Here is a 13,535-nt window from a genome sequence, read left to right on the forward strand (position 1 = left end):
GCCGTCACCGCGCCGCACCGCCGCGGACCACGTCGCCGGCCGCCGCGCCGCGCCTCCCGACCCGGCTCCGTCGCCTCCTCCGGCGTCGCCGCGCCTCCCCCGACTCGCCGGTGACCGGATCCGGCGAGCTCCGGCCTGGTAGGACCTCGGGCCCCTCCTCCTTCTACTCCGGCCGGTCCTCTCCGGTGAGCTCCGAGGATTCCGGCGAACTTCGTAATCCGTGCCCGGATCCCAGATCTGTGAACAGTGAAACCCTAGGTCCCGAAATTTTCAGTTCAAGTGCTCATGTTCACGGTTCCGTAACTTTTCATCCGTAACTCCAATTCATGCATATAGCATATCAAAATGTTCATCTCAGAGAGTAAATTATTTCATTCCATTGCATCATTTTCATTTGAGTTCATCTTGATGCCCGAAATGCTGTTAGAAGAGGGCTACTTGAGATAATTGTCAGATATGCTACTCCGTTTAGCACTTTTGTCATTTTTGCCATGATTAATGTGTGCATGATATGCCCTGATGCTCTACAAGTGTTTTGTTAAGGGTTTTGTCATCTTTCCATAGGTGCAACCCATGTATTTTTGGGATGTGTGTGGTGACTTGTGAAAGCTTGCAAAGTGGTGCACTTGCTAATTCTGTTTTCAGGGACTTAGTGATTTCACTAAGTCCTGGAGCTGTTTATCTCATGATGTCATATGTTCATGTTGTTTCCTAGTGATCCGTGCCTCTTTTGAGGATGATCAGTAGTGGAGTTTTGTTAATGTTGTAGTTCTCTATCCATCCATGTCTTTGTTTGCAATTATGGAGCACCCTAGCTTGAGTCAATTGAGCTCTACTTTTGCTACTTTATGAATCTGGGCAGATTGTCAACTTGTTTGCAATTTTGCCGGTGATGTTGTAGTTGATCCATGCATGCTATGCTATTGTTCTTGCCATGTCTAGATTGCATTTTGTGCCTTCTTGATGGGTGCATGCTTGTCTTGCCATGACTTGCACCGTAGTGAGTGCATCGAGCTCGTAAACATGCCTACTTGAGTTATATTTTAGCATGTGTCAGTTTTCACTAAGTCTGAAATCTGATTATGTTTTTGCTATGTTCACTTGCTTGCAATTGTATTTTCTGATCCCTTTTGGCTCAAGGTCACTAAGGGACTTTTGTTAAGCTCTTTGAGTAGCTCCATGCCATGCTTTACTTTTTCATGTTCAGGTCCTGTAGCATGTAGTTTTGTTGCTCCGAAGAGGGCTACCTGATCTGAAATTCCAGACAAGTGTTGATTTCACTAAGTCTGAGATCTGTTTGTCATATGCATTTTTGCCATGCTTGTTTGAACCTGTTAATGGATGAATTGGCCGTAGCTCAGTGCTAGACTTTTGTTAAGCATCTTGTATGCATCCCTGCCATGTATTTTGTTGTCATGTTTGGGTGCTGCAGCATGTTCATTTCATTGCATTTAGATGCCTACTTGCTGTAAATCGCAGACCGGTGTCATTTTTGAATCGCTTGCCATTTCCAAACCGTAACTCCGATTCCGGCATTCTTTATATCGTTTTCAAGCGATATCATCTCATCTTTCCAGTGGCACACTTGGTTTTCCAAGTTGAGGCCAGCTTCATGCATTTCCTGTCATATCTTGCATTTTGCATCCCGCATCGCATCCCGCAAAGCATATCATCTTTGCATTGTGTTGTTTGAGTTTGCACGTGGTTGATTGTATCCTTGTTGCTTGTTTGGGTAGATCCGGGATTTCTCTAACGAGGAGCCCGTTGAGTTTGCTTTCGAGGATCCAGGCAACTCTGACAACTGTGCAGGCAAGATGATCATACCCTCGAAATCACTACTATCTTTGCTATGCTAGTTTGCTCGCTCTTTTGCTATGCCAATGCTACGATGCCTACCACTTGCTTGCAAGCCTCCCAAATTGCCATGTCAAACCTCTAACCCACCATTGTCCTAGCAAACCGTTGATTGGCTATGTTATCGCTTTGCTCAGCCCCTCTTATAGCGTTGCTAGTTGCAGGTGAAGATTGGAGGCCGTTCCTTGTTGGAATATCATTTATTTACTTGTTGGGATATCATTATATTGCCATGTTATCTTAATGCATCTATATACTTGGTAAAGGGTGGAAGGCTCGACCTCTCGCCTAGTGTTTTGTTCCACTCTTGTCGCCCTAGTTTCCGTCATATCGGTGCTATTTTCCCGGATTTTGCGTTCCTTACGCGATTGGGTTATAATGGGAACCCCTTGATATTTCGCCTTGATTAAAGCTTTTGCAGCAATGCCCAACATTGGTCTTACCATTTGCCACCTAGCCTCTTTTTCCCTTGGGTTTCCGGAGCCCGAGGGTCATCTTATTTTAAACCCCCCGGGCCAGTGCTCCTCTGAGTGTTGGTCCAAATAGAGCCACTTGCAGCGCCACCTCGGGGCAACTTGAGGGTTGGTTTTAGTTGTACGTAGTGTTCATCTGAGTGTGCCCTGAGAAAGAGATATGTGCAGCTTCTATCGGGATTTGTCGGCACATTCGGGCGGTGTTGCTGGATTTGTTTTAACCTGTCTAAGTGTATTGAGTAACCGAGATACCGAGTCTGATCGGAACGTCTTGGGAGGAGGTCTATTCCTTCGTTGACCGTGAGAGCTTGTCATGGGCTAAGTTGGGACTCCCCTACAGGGATTTGAACTTTCGAAAGCCGTGCCCGCGGTTATGGGTAGATGGGAATTTATTTATGTCCGGTTGTAGATAACTTGAACCTTAATTAATTAAAATGAATCAACTGAGTGTGTTACCGTGATGGCCCCTTCTCGGCGGAGTCCGGGAAGTGGACACGGTGTTGGAGTAATGTTTGCGCAGGTTGCTCTCTAGTTTTCTCGCTCGCGCTTTGCCTCCTCTTCTCGCTCTCTTCTGCGTATAAGTTAGCCACCATATTTTGCTAGTCGCTTGCTGCAGCTCCACTCATATTTACCTTGCCTTACCTATAAGCTTAAATAGTCTTGATCGCGAGGGTGCGAGATTGCTGAGTCCCTGTGGCTCACATATTACTATTACACCAGATGCAGGGCCTGATGATTCCGCTCCAGGAGACGCGTACGAGCTCAAGTGGGAGTTCGACGAGGACTCTCAACGTTACTATGTTTCCTTCCCCGATGATCAGTAGTGGTGCCTAGTTGGGGGTGATTGGGACCGTGTCGCATGTTGGGTTATCTTTTATTTTGGCGTCGTAGTCGGGCCATGAGTGTTTGGATGATGTAATGTTATTTATGTACTTGATTGACGTGACGAGTGTAAGCCAACTATTGTTATCTCCCCTTTATTATTCATATTACATGGGATGTTGTGAAGATTGCCTAACTTGCGACATATGCCTTCAATGCGATTATGTCTCTAAGTCGTGCCTCGACACGTGGGAGCTATAGTCGCATCGAGGGTGTTACAATTAATAGACAAATTGCTGCTTAGGTTGTTCTATTTTTTTAGAATTTTTGGAGTAGCAGAAGTATGGTTTGAGTACAGATTACTACAGACTATTCTGTTTTTTGACAGATTCTGTTTTCAATGCATAGTTTGCTTGTTTTCTAATTTCTATGGCTTATATTGCTTAATATAAATTGTAGAAATGATATGATACAGTAGGCACTCTGTGGAAAAAATTATGAATCGTGTCTTTGACAGTACCAAAGTGAAATGGTTTGCTCTTTATCATACTAACCTATCTCACCAAGTTCCGTTAAGTTTTGTGTGATTGAAGTTTTCAAGTTTTGGGTGAGATATCGATATGAGGAGAATAAGGAGTGACAATACCCTAAGCTTGGGGATTCCTGAGGTACCCCAAGGAAATATTCAAGGAAGATCAAAGCAACTAAGCTTGGGGATGCCCCGGAAGGCATCCCCTCTTTCGTCTCCAACATTATCGGTAACCTCACTTGGAGCTATGTTTTCATTCATCACATGATATATGTTTTTCTTGGAGAGTTAATTTATTTTGTTAGGATTTGCTTTCTCTTATTTATAATAATGTTTTTCTTTTATTTCAATAAAAGTGGCAATGATAGCCTTTGCCATGCTTATTTTGCAAGTATACATGTTGCTGTTTGAAAACAGAAAGTTTACCGTTGTTGCAAAAATTCCCTAGAAAAGTCAGTATGTGATAAAATGTTGAAACTTTTTGCATATTAAGCTCTAATAAATTTTTACATTGTGGTAAATTTTCATAACCTTTGGAGTTAGGGAAGTATTGATACTCTTGCATTCTTTACAGACTCTACTGTTTTGGCAGATTGCTGTTATGTTTGCATTATGCATATGTTTGCTTGTTTAATGATTCAATTTGAGGATAGGGGTATAATTTAATGATTTGCTACAGTAGAGAATGATAAGGTTTTTGCATTGGTTTATACTAACTTATCTCATGAGTTTTTGTTGAGTTTTGTGTGGATGAAGCTTTTGAGATTTAGGAAAACCGTGATATGAGAAGAATTAAGGAGACACAAAAGCTCAAACTTGGGGATTCCTAAGGCATCCCAAGATAATCTCTACTCCTAATGGAGCAGTTGGTAGTCTCGCTTCCAGGGTTTTTTCGTCCCACCATCGTCTATTTTTTTCATCGTTTTTTGTCTTTTTTCGTATGGTTTTTCTTTCGTTTTTCACCCCGCACGTAAAACAAACAGCCAACGCTCGATCTATTTCATCTCCCTAAAACCTAAAAAGTGGCCGCATGCTAGTTTGCAGCCGCGAGCGCACACCTGTCTGCGCCGTCCGATCTCGATCACGAGCGTCAGGTGTCGCGCGGTTGGATTGCGAGTCGCGTTCAGGCTTCGCCTAGTCGGCCTCAAGCTCGTTGGGTGCGAGCGGTGGTTCTGGGGGCCACCACTTCTCCTCGTCACCTCCACCCCTCCCACTATGGCTCGCATTTCAAAACTGCAGGCAGAGTCGGCCGCTCCTCGACAGTTAGCGTCTCCCATCCCCAATCCCCCAAATCAGGCGAGGCGTCGTCGTGTTCGGCGACTCCGCAGCCGATTTCCGCCGAAGGTGGAGCGATTCTCTGCGTGCGGCGGCAAGAGGGGTGTACGGCGACCGGGGGTGTGCGACGACCAAGGGCGTGCGGCGTTTCCAGAGGAGGAGAAGTGGAGGATAGCCAGGGTCGTGCGGCAAGAGGAGCAGGTCGCGGCAGAAGTGAAGCACTAGCCAATGCGCGACACAGGAGGAACAACCACCATGATGTTGGCGCATCGGCGGAGTCGCGCAGAGAGTGAGCAATCCTTGGTATGCACATCAGGTCTCGATTTTCTGCTTTTTCGTGGCTAAATCGGCGAGCACATGGTGGATCATTGAAGCACGCATTATTTTTGGGATGGATTAGGGAGTTGCGCGCTTGACGACATGGGGCATTCAGTGTGCAAGGGTTTGGCTACTGGTGGAAGGTAGGGTTGAAGGCTTTTTTGGCTACCGTGGTGTGAGGGAAGGTACGACGGCGATAGATCCGGCGAGGTGGGTGTTGTAGATTTGAGTTTTAGAGTCATGTTTTTTTGCTCTAGTTTTGTGAATGACTTGCTCGGTATGGGTTCAGGTGTTTCCTACCAAATGTGAGTGCGTGATTTTGTTCTAGTTAGAACAGTACTATTTGACCTATGCAAATCCAGAGGGAAGCAATTCATTATAGGGAAATAGTTTCAGTCCTAGTTTCAGTTTAATGGACAATCGATTTTTCATTTTGCTTGATATGTTTAGTTAGTTGCCTGATATGTTTAGTTAGTTGCCTGATATGTTCAGATTTTTGCTTTTTGAACATTTGTTCTGTTACTGAGTATAGCAACAGAGGGAAATTCAGTTAATGGACAATCCATTTTTGTTTTGTTCAACACTTTGATACTTAGTTTGCCTGATTTGGTTCCGACTTTTGCCTCATTTGTTAGAGGTTTTTGCCTGATATGGTGTGTGAGTTTGTTACAGGTCTAGGCACAATATACAGTCACAACTGAAACATATTCACTGCTATTTTTTAGGTCCATTTTTTTGGAATGATATGTGTACTTCACACACCTCTTATGTTAGATTAACTTAACACACATCATGAGGGAACCTGAACTAGCGTTTGAAGGCAAGCCTTGGTGCTGTAAGTTCGAGGTGTGCGTTGGGGTTAGGATGCTCACGACGGCTGTAGATTAGGCGAGGTTTTGGTGCTGTAGTTGTTGAGATTGCTCCAGTTTTGTGATTGACTTGCCCGATATTGGCTCATGTGTTGCCTGCGCATATTGTCAGTGTTTTGATTGAGTGTAGGACAGTAATGTTTTTCCATGTTTTTGAGCAATGCAAAACGTAAACGTGATGTGTGTGTGTGTGCGTGAGGTAGGAAGTAATCCAGTAGAGGGAGGGTAATAGGGTCAGTTTAAGTTCAATTACTTCATGAGAAGGACGGGCTTCATGATTTTGGTTTTTGCTCCAGATTTGTGTTTGACTTGCTCGACACGGGCTCATATGTTGCCTATGCATATTGTCGGTGTATAGGTTTGATTTTAGATTGAGGTAGGAAGTAATCCAGTAGAGGGAGGGTAATAGGGTCAGTTTAAGTTCAAGTACTTCATGAGAAGTCATTCAACGATATGTTTAGGTGCCTTGATGTGTTTCAGATTTTTGCATCCTGTGGTTGCCTGATTTTGTTCAGATTATTTGCTCTTTTTGTACATTATGCTATGCTATTTAAGTCATTTTTAATGTTCCAACAGAGTGAAATTCAGTTAATGGACAATCCTATTTTTTTGTCCAACACATCGGAACTTAGTTGCCTGATATGGTGCTGTTTTTTGCCTAGTTTTGTTATGCCTTTTCTTGCCTGCTCTGTTTGTTGTGTGGGTTTGTTACAGTACTTGGCAGGATGTACAGTTAGAACTGAATCATTAAGCTCAGGAATCTTTTCTTGCCTGCTCTATTTGTTATCCTCGTCTTCGTCAACATCCTCTGTTTGTTCAACAACATCATCAAGCACACGAATCTTTGCTTATTCTGCATATTCCTACAATACAAGTTGCTCCCACCATTCATAATTTTTGCTTCACAATACCAATTTCATTTGCTAGAATCGCATTTTTGTTATTCTGCATATTGAGCATAATGTTCATCTTTTGTAAGGTGCAAAAAGGTTCATGTTTTGTTCAAACATACTGTCTAAATTGCCAGAACTATCATATGTAGGGTTTCATTTTTGTTGCCATCACTAGCAGATGGTTAAATAGTCACAGTATTTTTGCTTACAACGTGTTGATATGCAACAGGATGCAACAAAATAACCTGTACTTCCAGCACAAAACAGGAAAATAATTCATTTTGCCTTTTTCATTCACCATGATTTGCTCCACAGTAGCAATGGACTTGCTAGAAAATAACCTGCACTTTGCCTATATGTTGTAGTGAGCACATTGTTCATGCTATGTAAGGTGCAAAAAGGTTCTATTTTTTCACCTTATTCCTAGGGAGTGTCATAAATTACTAAAGTTGCGTCAATACCTCTACTAGTTGCTTGGTGCTAACACTGTTTTTTCTCAAACAGAATGTGAAAATTGCCAAGGCCATTCCAAGCAAAAACAACCATGGAACAAGAACCTTAAAAACACCAGAACTATCACTTTGGGTTTGATTTTTCTTCCAAGCACTAGTAGATTGTTAAAATCCATCACAGTAGTTGCTTACAATGTGTTCATATGAAACAGAGGCCTGAAACTTGCCTACCGTTATTTTTCTTCAACCAACCCCTTTTTACATTCACTTTTTCTTGCTTAATCTTAACATGTAAGTTTGCCTAATCATAACACTGAACTTATTGAAAAACATCTGGAGTTTTTGCTTCAGAAAACCATACCAGTTGATGCACAACTCTATTTCAAAAACATGCTTAACTTGCTTTCTTTTCCATTTTCCCAAAATATGTGTTGCTCTAAAGTAACTTATAAATAACTTGCTTTCTTGAGTTGCTCTAGACGTGTTGTTTGCATTTTTTATATCCCCCCGGTGCCGCATCATTTGTGTCTGTATATGCAGTAAAAAAATCAAAGTCCTGTTTATGAAATCAGCAACACTGTTTTTCTTTTTTAATTGCTTCTAAGATACGAAGGTTACACAACTTGCTTGTCTGTAGTGTTGCATTTGCCCAAACAGAGCATGTAAGTTGCCCAAACAAATCTCGAGAAAAACATAGCAGCTAGCAATTCAGAAGTTTTCAACACTCAATTTTGCTTTAATTTTCTACCAAAAATAGATGCTTATAGACCATTTTTATGTTTGTACAAGCAGGTATAGCACAAACAAGATGACTTGGAGAACACAATCTCATCCTTCTTCTACCACATGGACAATAGGGGATCAGTTTATGGTTGAGAAACAACAAATCGGTCAAGAAGGTGAAAAATCGGACCTCTAAAGCAACATCTTCTATGTTAGGAACAACTACACAAGTTAGTGTTTTTGATTTTCTTCCTACAGACTTGTTCTTTTTTTTTCTAGGTTACATGTGTTGCTTTCCACTCTAAGTGAGACATCAATGTTCCTGCATAATTTTGTCCTTTTTTGTTTTCTTCTCATGTAGTTGCTTTAAATCAACATTGCATTTGCTTAAACAAAACTTATAACAACATTGCATTTGCTTAAACAAAACTTATAACAACATTGCATTTTCTTAAACAAAACTTATAACTTGCTCTTTCCACCCTCAGAATGTGTGCTTTGTTTGCACTTTTCTGTTCCCCCCAGAGACTCACCAAGTTGCATAGCTTATGAATTCAGCAACACCAAGGTTACATGACTTGCTTGCCTGTAGCGTTATAGTTGCCTAAACAGAGCATGTAACTTGTCATGTTTACATTACATAGGATCACCAGGAGGTTTAAATCAACAAAAGGTTTTTTTGTACAGATCACCATAAAAACAGAGCATGTAGCAATTAAGGGCTGATACCAAACATTTTCTGAATACCAGATTTGGAGAAGTAACTCTGAAGTATGCTAAAGTATGCCCCCAGGTAAATTTCATCTCAGAAAAACCCTGAGGTTATTAGTTGCTTGACATTAGAATGTTTTCTGCTTGAACTTATAATGCTAGCTGCTTACTTCCAGCACGAAATAGGGAAAAAATCCTGGTTGCTTTTTCAATCACATTGACTTGCTGCACAGTAGCAATTGACTTGCTAGAAAATAACCTGTAATTTGCCTATTTTGTGTAAACACTATCCATGATAGGTAATGCGCAAAAAAGGTTGTCTTTTTTGCACCGTATTCCTGTGGAGTGTCATAAATTACTGAATTTGTGTCATTACCTTTACTAGTTGCTTGGTGCTAAGATTGCTTTTGCTCAAACACAATTTGTAAATTGCCAAAGAATCTTCTAAACAAAAAACAACCATGGAACAAGAACCATGAACACCAGAATTGTCACTTAGGGTTTAATTCTACCTATCTTTTGCACCTTATTCATGTGGAGTGTCATAAGTTACTGAATTTGTGTCATTACCTTTACTTTGCTTGGTGCTAAGACTGCTTTTTCTCAAACACAATGTGTAAATTGACAGAGAATCTTCTAAGCAAAAACAACCATGGAACAAGAACCATGAACACCAGAATTGTCACTTAGGGTTTGATTTTTGTCCCAAGTACTAGCAGATATGAAACAGAGGCGCAGTAGATGAAGCAAATGAAAGACATGATACATGACATAGATAATCTTTTGTAGGATGGGATGGGGGCAAAAGTGGGGAAAAGAGGAGAAAATCTTGAGCTGACCTGCTGTTTACTTTGAATTCTCCTACAAATGGTTCGATTTCTTGCTTATCTTTTGTGATTCCTATTGTTTACTTTGATCCTAATCCTTTTCTATGCCGCCATTGCAGGGTGGTCCGAAGGTTTTGGATCTAAGACAAGGGGCAGGCGATAGGAGGAGGAAATAGGAGGAGGGGGAGTGGGGGCGGGGAGCTGGCGCATGGCAGGGATCGGATCACGTGAGGGGCGGGGGCCAGGCAGCAGATGGGGGGAAGCCTTGACCGGGGGGGGGGGGGGGGGGGGGGGGGGGGGGGGAAGTTTCCTATTTTGGTGGGCCGCCAGGTAACACGTTGCTCCCTAGACGCGTCCTTTCATCTCATCCCCGAGAGGAGCCGCCGCCGCCGCCGAGAGGAAACGCCCCAGCCCCGAGAGGAGCCGCCGCCGCTGCCGGGGAACGAGAGGAGCCGCCACCTCCAGGTCGCCGCCGTCACACACCGCCTCCTCCATGTCGCCGCTGTCACACACCGCCTCCTCCAGGTCACCGCCGTTGCACACTACCTCAGGTCTGTTGATCTCTCTCCTCGCCACTCCTCACTGCCAGCCCCACACAGCTCTGCCTCCATGGCGGGGATTCGCTCTATGGCGTTCAAGAGAGGTGGCTGCATCCACCATGCCGCCGATCCGGTCCTTGCTGCTGGATCCATACCTCTCCACCCCTCCTCCTGGTCTGATCCAATGGCGTTCGCACAATGTCGATCTCCCGGATAGCGTGAGGTCCTAGCGGCAACGTCAGGCCCCTTGCGATTGGGGTCAATTTGAGGTGGCTCCGGTGGAAACGTGGAACACATCCCAATGTTACAGGGGCTCTCGAGGCGGCATCCAGTTGCTCTGCGCGCGGGGGCTATTTTCACCTCTGTTTGCTTTTGCGTTCGTTGTCCGTGCTCAATCTCTGCCGCTGGTGGTGCAAGCTCCGCATGCACTCATTCGAGCTTGCCGAGCAGTCTGCACTAAAGCAAACTTACTGGTCGTCCTTTTCCTTTCCAGTTTGAGATAGACAGAAGTACTTCCAAACTTATTTGAATTTTAGTTTGTGTATGTGTTGTTCGTTCGTTGTAGTTGCTGCTGTTCAAATCTCAGCACCATTATATAGTACCATCCATTCTCGCTGACACTAATAGTACTTGGAGATTTACCAACAATGGCAGTAGACATCTTCCTAAACTCTGTTCACACTGTCGGCCCCCAATTTGTTTCCATTCCCTGACATGCATAAGATATCCGCGATATTTGTCGAATTATTATTTGCAAGTTTGAAGTACCAAGGCACAATGGCTGATAGGGCACTGGAGGAACTGCACACCATGGTTCAGACACCAACTTCCCTGATGTGACCAACTCATCAGTTCAGTGAGCATTGTATCCTGTTACTTTTGCCATAATTACATGCATTTCACTTTTGCATTGTATGTGTACTATTGCATGGTAGTTGAACACGAATTTGGCTTACTTGACATCGTAAAATATGGTGGCTACTCTTGGATCCGGTGAATCTGGTAGTTCTATTTATATTATGTATTGTGGGACTATTCAGTTCACAACGCTTTCCAAATACTCATATGTGATTTCTTTTTGATTTATACTCATGCAGAAAAATAAAGAGCATCTTGATTCTTAAATTCTTGAAGACAGGTGTAGCTAAGGCTGGTTACACTAGAAGAATTTTTCTGTCTATACATAGTTCATGATTCAGCCCTTGTCTACTAATTCAAGTGTGACGGTTGGTCATTGGACTGGATGTTGCTGCTTCTGAATATTACGGTGAAAAGGATCAGACTCATCAACCTCGATTTTCTTGTGTCTTGAAATGCAGCTTTGGTTCATATAACACTATATTACATCCATTTGTCCAGTTCAATTTTTTACCATCTTGCAATGCGAGGTGCAAGAGAGCATGCGTTGTTCTATGTCTTATATCCTATTAAATCCTGTAGGGGAATGACATTGTAAGCTTGGTTAGTTTGATGTCCTACGGAGAAGCAAAATTGGTTGTGCCCACCGCCAGAAGATTCATCTTTGTACTCTCTTCTCCATTTATCAGTGCAACGAGAGGCATAGTTAGTCATGGTGATGATCATATTGTATTCTTGTGATGCTTGCAGACTGGGAGTGTATTTATACTTCATGCTTATGAGTTATGATGAATCATTTCTATGGCATTACATACGGTTAGTGGGAAAAGGTCATTAGGGACTAGCATGTTTCACTATTGTGATTACAAACTAAAACTTGTGCAAGTATGATAAATGGGTGCATTGATCTCTTTTTTGTTGTAGTGCAACACCTTGGAGATGCACACAATTTGATATTACAGTTCTATAACATCTTGGAGATTCACACAAGTTGGTGCCTCTTTTTCTACTATCAATGATGTTTGTTGCAGAGATTTTACTTGAATTCTGGTTCTTGGTTGAAAGCCCCTTGTCATCATAGTTTACTTGAAGGCAGCTTCACAATGATTCTCATAATGAGTGAGTCATCTTCGGAAGCAATATTTCTAAGTTTTTTTATTTATAAAGAACCATGTTATATTTTTTGTTTTTTCTATAAGCGACAAATCTTTTAAACAGATATTGTGATTAAAATTATGACATCATCGATCTTCATCACTATTCTTTTTGGACTTGAATAGATCTATGTCTAAATTATAGATGATGTCTACGAGTAAATTATTATAGTTTGACTTTCATGTCGACGTCTGTTAGGAGCTAGGGTTCTGCTGGTTCTAGGGCGGAGACTGTAGGGGAAAGATTTAGGAAGACGAGGCCGAGGCCGAGGGCGCGGCGGCCGGCGGCTGGGCGCCGTCCTTGCGTGGTGGAGAAGAGGCGGCGGCAGCGCAAGAGGCGGCTAGGGTTAGGTCTCCCGGCTCCCTAAGGGAAGCCGAGCAAATATTGATTGCTTCTTGCTTGATTAGATTGATACATCTCCTCTCCTTATATAGAGAGATTTACTTGACTTCTAAGCAAGCAACCCTAATAACGATAAGATAATTGGCTAAACCCCTAATAACGATAAGATAACTTGGGCCACAGCCCACTGGGCTAAGCCCCTAATATGCCGGTCATAACACTTCTCCCCGCCTGCACAGACAACTCGTCCTGGAGCTGTAAGGCGGGAAAGTGCTTGCTGAACTCCTCGAGGTGATCAACCAGCGTCAAACACATCCGCGACAACTGGGTCGGCCAGGTCACCGAGCCTGGCAGCGACGGCGTCCTCCTCAATGTAGTCTACAACCTCCAGGTAGAAGAGTCGGGGGCAGACGTGGCCGGGCATGTAGGTCTCGTCGCAGTTGAAGCACAACCCTTGGCGGTGACGCTCGAGTAGCTCGGCCGAGGTGAGCCGGCGGAACGGGCACGTCGCGGTCACGGCAAGGGGTGCCGCGGAAGCCCGAGCAGGCCGACCCTGCACGGGAACATTCGGCCAGGGTGGCGACCGAGTGGCCCGGGACGGTGATGCCTGCTGGATGGCCACCGCGCGGCGCTTGAACGTGCGGGCATAGTACATGGCCGTTTGGAGGTCCTGGGGTCCCTGCAGCTCGACGTCCACACGGATATGATCTGGCAGACTGCCGACGAAGAGTTCGGCCCGCTGGTGAGCCGTCACGCCGGACGCGTGGCACGCCAGGGCTTGGAAGCGATTGGTGTAGTCCTGCACCATAGAGGTGAAGGGAAGGTGGCCCAACTCAGCCAGCCGGCTCCCACGTATCGGTTGTCCAAATCGAAGGAGGCAGAACTCGTAAAAACG

At 43.8% G+C, this 13,535-nt stretch overlaps 1 long non-coding RNA gene across 1 annotated transcript; it reads left to right on the top strand.

Moving 5' to 3' along the window:
• The first annotated feature begins 10,053 nt into the window (after positions 1-10,053).
• On the top strand, positions 10,054-12,133 carry LOC123191245 (uncharacterized). Its single transcript, XR_006496776.1, has 2 exons — positions 10,054-11,552; positions 11,726-12,133. It is a non-coding gene; the product is annotated as an uncharacterized lncRNA (long non-coding RNA).
• Positions 12,134-13,535: the final 1,402 nt, after the last annotated feature.

The sequence above is a fragment of the Triticum aestivum genome, chromosome 1A, assembly GCF_018294505.1.
Source record: "Triticum aestivum cultivar Chinese Spring chromosome 1A, IWGSC CS RefSeq v2.1, whole genome shotgun sequence".
In the NCBI taxonomy this organism is placed as follows: domain Eukaryota; kingdom Viridiplantae; phylum Streptophyta; class Magnoliopsida; order Poales; family Poaceae; genus Triticum; species Triticum aestivum.